The following is an 8,407-nucleotide window of genomic DNA, read 5'->3' as shown; positions in this document are numbered from 1 at the left end:
TACACTTTAAAAGGAAATCAGGGCCTCTCTCTGTTTTCATTTCTTGAAATTGCTTTTTATTTTTCACCCCATCACATTCAGAAGAAATACAGTTGACCATGAAACTACGATCCACTACCTAAAGGTAATATCATTTATTACCAGATTTTTAATTCTAAGTCCCATTCTTTGTTGGCACATCACATCAGCACACCTGAAGTTTTGCTAAATGCAGAGCAGAACCCTCCATTCTTTTAACGGGGATAAAAGAACACAGCAAATGCAAACTGCTTACTAATAACCAGCCATCAGATTAGTGGCTGCTATTAAGGAGCAAAGTACAGGTGCTTAATCTTATGCTCACATTGCTGTTGAACCTGATCAATTTGCCTGAAATTGCTCTACCCTAGGATAACAGTATTTACATTTGAGCCATATGGTTTTCAGTACTCTTCAATGAAACACTAGGAGGGGAAAAAAAGGGGGGTGGGGGTGTGAGGAGAGAAGAAGATATATGCTTTTGGTGAAAGTTAGCTAATGTAAAGAGATTCTTCAAGAAACCAAATAAGATTATTAGTTTTCAGAAAGCAATTGAGCGTTATTTTAAAGTAAAGGCAAAGATTCTCTGCCTGGTGAAGAAATACAGAAATACACAATGGGAAAAATGCTGAGACAATAGTGGGGAATGAGTTTCAGTGGAGGAAAGCATAAATCTTACCTCTTTAAGAATGCCTTCCTGTGGAATTTAATTTGTTTTCAAACATCACCACACAGTGCCATAAATTGCATAGGATTCATAAAGAACACAAAAGGATCTAGCAATTACTGCAATTTATTGGCAAAATTAATCTATCTTAATTCCAAACAGCATAACTGAAGCCATTTACTTACTATGCAAGTCTTGCCAGGTGGAAAGCAGATGAAGAGGTGGTTTTTCAAACTCCGAAGACTTACAATGTGTACTTATAACTCTTCTGAACCTCTTTCATTGCTAAAACAGAGAACACTCTCTCTCAATAAATGAGTCAATACATAGACAGCTCAGTCTGAAAAACCTCCTGAAAGAGTGGAATTTCTCACTTTGTGAACTGTTGACTGCTGGGAGGAAAACAGAAAAGGTAGATGTGAGAAATTAAGTTTTGCTAACATTAGCAGAAAGGTAATTGCAAATTACAAATATTAACTTTTCTAAATGAAGTATTTGAGGGCTGATATACAAATGTTTTAGACATCATCTTTTGCTGCTACCATTTACAATAGCACTTCAGAAGCCTGTCAAGCTCAAAAGCCACCTAGATGTCAGGGAAAGGGCTGAGGGCAGCCCAGGGAGGGGAAGTTTGCAGTGCCAGTGAGCGGCTGCGCTCTGAAATAAGCCTTTTTCAGAGCTAAATTATTTATGACATTTCTGTAATAAGGAAGAAGTGTATCATGGGCCTGGGAGAAAGTTGGAAAGAGGTGCCAGGGCAATGTGGCATCGCAGCACCACAGGCAGGGGAAGCAAATCAGAGAAGGCAGGGTTGGGGACAGGCAGGGTTGGGGACATGCAGGGTTGGGGATGTGCAGGGTTGAGTGACAGGCAATGTTGAGAGAGGGACAGGGTTGCAAAACAGGCAAGGTTGATGACAGGCGGTGTTGAGGACTGACAGGGTTGAGGATGGGCAAGGTTAAGAGCCAAGCAGTGTTGAGGACAGGCAGGGTTTGGGACATGCAAGGCTGGGGACAGGCAGGGTTGAGGACAAGCAAGGGTGGGGACATGCAGGGTTGAGGACAGGCAGGGTTGGGGACATGTAAGGTTGGGGACAGGCAGGGTTTGGAATAGGCAGGCTTGAGGACAGCTAGGGTTGGGGACCAGCAGGGTTGGGGACGAACAATGTTGAAGACAGGCAGGGTTAGGGACATGCAGGGTTGAGGACAGGCAGGCTTGGGGACAAGCAGCTGTTCCCGAGGGCTCTGACAGAGGGGGGCAGAGGCGTGGGTCTTGCGGGGCAGGGAGAGGAACGGAAACACACGCACAGACACCCACAGAGATGCCCTGACCAGAGGCAGGCGACCGGCTCCTCCGAGACAGGGAAGAAGCAGCAGCCCGTGCCTTCCCCCACCCGCTTTGTGCCTTCTCCTCCCCTGCCCTGGCGCTCTGCGCTGCGTCGACCCTTCGTGCGGCGGGCTGCGGGGCCAGCGGAAGAAGGCAGGTTAAAGTAATACCGGTCTTACCGAGGGTGCCGGTGTGTCTGCCGGTCGTGGTGTGCTCACAGGGGTGCCCCCCGCAAGCAACGGGAGGAAGGATCAGCTCCTTTCTTTAGGAGACAGTGTCTCCCTCTCACAGCCTTCCGGCGAAAGCAAAGGCGTAGGGTGGGTGATGTCTTCGTTTATCTTTGGTTGAAAAGCCTCTTCCTCCGCTTTTTCTGCTTAGTGCCCACAGCAGGGCTCTTTTACAAGTGTGAGGGAGGTAGGATGGAGGTTTAGGAACCTATATATTAAGCTAAATATAGCACCTTTTCTCTCTGCTACAGCTTCCCCATCCCCCTCACCCCTCCTCACTGGATGTTTTGAGGATGTGCAAAGAAAAACACCGTATTCCGCAAGGCTGATATTCTGCAAAGACCTCAAAAGAAAATAATAATAGTAGTAATAACAACAACAAGACCGATAATAAAAGAAATAAACAACCCTCCAAAACACTACAAAATACAAGCTGCAGGAAATTTCAGTCCTACTTTTTCTGTGCTAGTATTCCCTTTGGGGGAAGATTAATGCAAGCTTTCAGGACATGAAATATTTTGTAGCTCCATTACTGCAAAAGGAGGTGGGGTTTTTATTCACCTTTTTTATTCACTTGTAAATAAGTGCTCATGCCTGTAGCTGACCCTGCTTTTCAGCCAGATGTTGATATACTTCCATCAGGTATTTTTGACAGCTGTTATTTCCTATTTAAGTACTGTACCTGAGTAGATGCGTGCCTGCAGCTGCTTAGTCACGTGAATGGTTTATTCAACATGTACTGTGCAACAATTCAGTATACTTCTAAATAAAATGGTAAAATGTCATCAGCTTTTTACCTTGACAGGCTAAGTCTTGATAGTGGCAGTTTGGAAACATCTTCTTTTTTTATTACTCACACTTTTACAACAATATTTTCCATGAGCCGTTCTTGCTTCATTCATCTGCTTTCATATCCCTTTGAAATACTCTCAATTTTCTGAAATTTCATCTGCATTGTAGAAAGTGCTCTGTTCAACTGGTCCTTTCAGCTATTGCCATAGCTAGCTCTGTAATACGTGAATATATATGAAAGGAGGATAAAGTTTACACCTTTTAGTCCTCAGATTGACACAGTTTTAATGGAGAAGTCCTATCCTCGTAATAGAAAAGTAACTCGACCAAAAATAACTACTGCTGAAATTTTCATTGTGAAAATGCCATGATGAAAGTGAAAGTTTGCACTAAGATTGGAAAACAGATTTTTGTATGAAGCTCTGACCACCCGACCTATCAACTAGGGAAGACCAGTTAATTCTCACAATTTTTCACATCCTCCTTTCCATCCAACATACGTTTCACAGCAGTGCTAACTGAAAACCTAAACTGTGAAACTATTTCTGTCAAAAAGAGCAACATATGCAACTCCTGTAACCACAGCCTAAGCCAGTTTGTTTCTAGCTGGTGGTAGCCCTTTTTCAGCTACTTCTGTCATCTCTGTATGCTAATTATATTAATTCTTAGCAGAGGTTAAATTACGTGCCATAGGTTTCTCAGGATAATCTGATGGCCAGAAGTAGGTTACGGACTGTTACCTTGTCTGTGAGAGACTTGTATGTTTCTTCAGAAGTTTTAAAATATGCAAGTTGTGTATTTTCAGATTTTCCTCCACACTGTAGCACTGTAGAATAATTCAGGTTATTCAGGTTGGAAGTCATCAGGTCCAGCCCCTGCTTAGGATATATACTTCTGAGACTGAAACACCAAGGATGTAGATTCCACAGCCTCTCTGGGCACATGTTTCAGCATTTGACTATGCATATGGTGAATTTTTTTTCCTCCTAATATGTAATGTAAATTTCCCATGTTCTAATTTGTGCCAGCTGTTCTTTTGTCCCATCTCTCTGTTGCTCCTTTGAGAAGAGCTTGGCTCCATACATTCCTTCTGTCTTTCCATTAGATTCTTGTAGACAGAAACAGGACATCCTGTCCTCTCCCTCTATGTCCTGTGCTCTTGATGGTCTTTCCCTGGACTCACTCCGGTATGCCAGGGCCTCACTTGTTCCAGGGAGCCCAAAACTCAACATAGTGATCACTCCAGAGGTGATCTTGCAAATGCTGCATATAGGAGAATAATTACTTTCCTTAACTACACTATCACTAGTAAGGTGCAAGGTGAAGTTGGTCACCTTTCTCACAAGGACACTGCTGAACCATACTCACTTTTGTGTAAGCCAGGACATTGTTTCTTTCTGCAAAGGTACTTTGTGTTGGGTTGATCTCTAGCCAATTCAATTGTTGTTGAATGTCTTTATTCCATCTCAGATGCAGCACTTTGCATGTGCCATGGGTTGAACCTTGTGAATTTCCTATCAGTCCATTTCTTAAGCCTGTTGTCCAAAACACCAGTCCTGTGCTCCAGTGTGTCAACTATCCCTATCCAGTTTAGTTTTCTCTCTGAAAATCTGTTGATTGTGCAGTCTGTCCATCACTAAGGTCATTAGTAACCATGCTAAACAGTAGTGGTACCAATAGCAGTCCCTGCAGGATGCCACTAGTAATTTGCTGTGAGTTGAAGTTTGTATGCTGATAAAAATGTGTTGTTCTCACATGGATTTCGGTCCCACTGTTTCTCTATTTGTCTTTGTCCACTTATTTATATCTCACCAACATAGACTATGTCAAAGGCCTTTTCAAGGTGTGCAGCACCCAGTGTTCTCCCATTGTCCACATCATAGCTGCATATGCATTAATATTCCTTTTGTAAATCCAATCACCTTCTTTTCCTTCATGTACTTTGAAATAGCAGTCTTTTATATCTTCATAATCTTTGCAGGAGATCTATAAAGACTGGAAACAGTTTTAAAGAATAAATTGCTATACAACAAATTCTATCATGTGTATAAAGTTAAGAAACACACTTTAATCACGCTTTAAAATCATGCTTTAAAAGTCGGAAAAGGTTTCGGGAGATTACAACATTATGCACACCCTGAAAATGTCACTGTGTTTAGCTCTAATGCTGTCAGACCAGTTTCTAGTTAGTCAGAATCTCTGACTACCTGTGCTACCACTAGATGGCACGATGACTCTGTTCTATTAGCAAGTGGGCGGAAATCTCTCCTAAGGTACTAAACCTAGGGAAGCACAGGATAGAATTAAAGGGCATTAAATCTCTAAGTTCTAATTCAGCAACAAAAGTACTTTTTTCTGTGCAGTTTAAGCTTTAAGCATCCAATTTTATTCTTCTGTGAGCTTTCTATAGTGTAAGAAGAGATTTTTTGCACAAGGCAGACTGTACTGTTTATTTCACTAAGGCAGATTGCCTGCTGTAAAAATCACCAATTTTCTTTGAAAACATGTTTTTGAAAATTTAGATTTATTTTAAGTCAAATATCACAGCATCACAGAATGCCTGAAGTTGGAAGGCACCTCTGGTCCAACTCCTCTTGTCATGGGAGGGAGTGGTTTAGGTCTCCGAAAGAATCACTGTCAAAGGTATAAGCCAAAACAAGCTTTAATGTAAATTTGCAGAAGCACAATGAAGTTTGATGGCAGGTTTACTCTGTTACTTACTGCATGGGTAATACATATAAAGGAAAGTCAAATTAGAATCAACTGTGATTTATACAGAGGCCAGAATGTAAAGGGGTAAAGGAGGAAAATGTAAGGGGCACTCTTAGTTGAGTCACAAAATGCAGACTGAATGACCCTTGCTTCCTAAACTCCTTCTCAGAGAGGAGCCCACATGCAGCTGGTTTCAATTTTAGGCTAGGACTCAGTCAACAGTTTATGTCTAAAGGACTTAGCAGCACTTAGTCATAGCAGCACTTAAATATTAGATTAACCTATCACCTATAAACATAGCAATAATAACAATATTGTACATTTAAGATAATAACAAGTATGCCATATTTGTTAGAGGGTGCTCAAGTCAATACACATACATAATTACGTATAGGCAGACGTATAAAGGTAACACACACACACAAGGATACATATACGTATATATATAGAAGTATACCTAGAAAAAATTTCCTAGAGAGTTAGTGAAATACTCACATCTAATACCTTTTTGGTGTTTCTCAACAGGTGGGGGTTGAGCTTCAACTAGTGGGGATATCAGTCCAGGTCCCATCATCAGCCAACAGTCCCCTTTTCATGAACTTGAGGGTCTGTGCACCCTGGGAGTGTCCCACTCGAAGCAAGACCCTGGTGCCAGGATGATCTGGATGCCTTCTGCCATCCAAAAGTGCTCAAAGAGTCTTACTTAGCACTGCTGTTTATAGGATTGTGAGATGGTTGGCTCTAGTTACCAGTAAATCCACTTGGAGCATTCCGATAAGGAATGTTCCAAGGCTATCAGGGGAATGATTACCCACACTCTCACCTCCCACTCAGGCGTTCCTGGTATGGGTTGTGCTGCCCTCACCTTAGCCTTGAAAGTGTTCCTGATACGATTAAGGGATGCTTCATTGCCAAGATCTTACGCAACGGCCGAGGCCTGACATGAGTTATTGAAATTGTAGAATAGGCCCAAGCAGGCTGGGAAGGGTGGGAGGAATGCACCATCACAGCCCTCTCAAGCAGGGCCACCTACAGCCAGTTGTCTAGAACTGTGTTCAGGCGACTTTTGAATATCTCCAAGGATGCAGACACCATAGCTTACCTAGGCAACCTGTGCCAGTGCTGGGTCACCCTCACTGTGAAGTTGTGTACTCTGATGACCAGAGGGCACCTTCTGTTTTTCAGTTTGTGCCCACTGTCTCTGGACCTGCCACTGGGCATCACTGAGAAGAGCATGGCTATGTCTGCTTTCCACCCTCCCTTCAGATGAGAGTCCTCTGCAGACTGAAGAGTCACAGTTCTCTGACCTTTTCTTCATAGAAGAGATGCTCCAGTGTTTTCACCAACTTCATGGCCCTTTGTTGGAGTGTCTCTCTTCTGCTAAGGGCCCCAGAACTGAAGAATTGAAGAACTGAATTTTCAGGAAGTAACAGCTTCAAGCTGTGCCAGAAGAGGTTTAGACCAGCTATTAGGAAAAATTTCTTCCCTGAAAGGGTAGTCAGTCATTGAAACAGTCTTCCCAGGGAAGTGGTGGAATCACCATCCCTGGAAGTGTTCAAAAAATGTGTAGACAAGGCCCTTAGTGACATGGTTTAGCGGTGGGCTTGGCAGTCCTGGGGTAGAGGCTGGACTTGATGATCTTAAAGGTCTTTTCCAACCTAGCTGATTCTATGACTCTACAATTTTATTACTAGACACAGGACTCCAGGTGTGGTATAAACAGTGCTGATGATGTAATGATATTGTAAAAGTATTCCACAGTTCTGTTTGTGCTTTCTCTTTAACAGTACAAATGTGCTAACAGCTGTAAAAGACATTGATTTTAATGCTGCTCTCAGGTATTCTTACTAACCACCAAAGAATAAAAAAAGAAGTGACTCCTGCAGCAATTTTTTTGTTATTATTACAGTCAAACATTCACCCCTGGTTTCTGTAAAGGTTCTTTGCCATTCTCTGGATTCTCCCCTTTTATTCCTGTCAAGGCCATACTGTTCACTGCTGGTAAAGTACAGTTTCTGATAACAAAATGCAACATTACATGTTTTATAGTTGTAGTGAAGTAAGCAATGTGTGCATGAACACTTGAAAATAAAACTTATGAAAATCTGTGTAGTTTGAAGTAGATCTTTAAATTTAATGTTGAAAAATAAATCTATAGGTATATTGCATACACATTTCTCATACTCCAAATAGTTATTCTTAGTCTAAAGATCCATGTTCAATAAAAACTTGCAATAAAAGGAAAGGACTTGCCTGTTCCGTAAGCCTGGACTTGGTAACACTACGTGTTCTGCATCTGATTTTTACTTTTAAAGTCCGTTCTGTAACAAGACTGAAGCTCAAAACAAAGCATTCTCTAACAGTTAGAAAAATCCTGATTTGAAGAAGCTAGAAGGATTAAGGTTTGCAAGGATATCTGTACTAGAGGACATTTTGTTCATACTCCCCTGAAGTGGAAGGAAGTTTGACTCTGACCTTTACATCTCAGGGTATTCCCTATCAGAAGAAAGTATAACTAGGCATAAGGTCAAAGCAGCAGGAAAAAAAAAAGGTGGATGTTATTTCTATCTGGAGACAATAACAACAGTAACAGCACTGTTGCACCTGAAAGATTTAAAATTTCCGCTTTGCGTGAGATTAATTTTGATATATGAATATAAAAATA

General features: G+C 41.7%; 1 long non-coding RNA gene across 1 annotated transcript; it reads right to left on the bottom strand.

Annotated features, from left to right (window-relative positions):
• Positions 1–677: 677 nt before the first annotated feature.
• Positions 678–4,022, bottom strand: LOC133225361 (uncharacterized). The gene is made up of 3 exons (XR_009729121.1): positions 3,771–4,022; positions 2,191–2,446; positions 678–1,077 (listed from the first exon to the last, which is right to left on the bottom strand). It is a non-coding gene; the product is annotated as an uncharacterized LOC133225361 (long non-coding RNA).
• Positions 4,023–8,407: the final 4,385 nt, after the last annotated feature.

Source organism: Neopsephotus bourkii, unplaced genomic scaffold, assembly GCF_033783945.1.
Source record: "Neopsephotus bourkii isolate Nb327-2 ecotype Australia unplaced genomic scaffold, CSIRO-AGI_Nbou_v1 NB_1760, whole genome shotgun sequence".
Taxonomy (NCBI): Eukaryota; Metazoa; Chordata; class Aves; order Psittaciformes; family Psittacidae; genus Neopsephotus; species Neopsephotus bourkii.
This window is presented reverse-complemented; position numbering and strand designations above follow the sequence as displayed.